This window comes from Bison bison, unplaced genomic scaffold (genome assembly GCF_000754665.1).
Source record: "Bison bison bison isolate TAMUID 2011002044 unplaced genomic scaffold, Bison_UMD1.0 scf7180017864243, whole genome shotgun sequence".
In the NCBI taxonomy this organism is placed as follows: Eukaryota; Metazoa; Chordata; class Mammalia; order Artiodactyla; family Bovidae; genus Bison; species Bison bison.
In genome coordinates this window covers 85572-85914 of record NW_011494815.1, presented here as the reverse complement: position 1 = coordinate 85914, position 343 = coordinate 85572, and the positions used below count along the sequence as shown (strand labels likewise).

General features: G+C 35.9%; 1 protein-coding gene across 1 annotated transcript in view; it reads right to left on the bottom strand.

The window, feature by feature from the left end:
- LOC104993724 (ovochymase-2-like) overlaps positions 1-343 on the bottom strand; it is an 85923-nt gene that overhangs the window by 84745 nt on the left and 835 nt on the right.

The following is a 343-nucleotide window of genomic DNA, read 5'->3' as shown; positions in this document are numbered from 1 at the left end:
TGACCATATCTAAGCCTTAACAACTTTCATAAGCTTTACATGATAGTAATCGAGTTATTAGCCTATTGAATTCTGAGGTCTCTGTGATGAGAAAGGCAGTCCTACACAACTGCAAGACCACTGACACCTTACAGCATCTCAGGGAGGTATCTGTGCTGCAATTCAAACGGAATGCTGTATTTTCATACCTCATAAATCCTTTAATGTAATATAGTTGATGAACCACATGAAAAATCAGATTTATGCTTGTGACTCATTTCCTAGTCTTGATGATCTTTTAAAAAAACTGATTTGGTGTGGGAAGCTCATGGCTAAAATAGTTACTTTTAATTCCACTAATGTT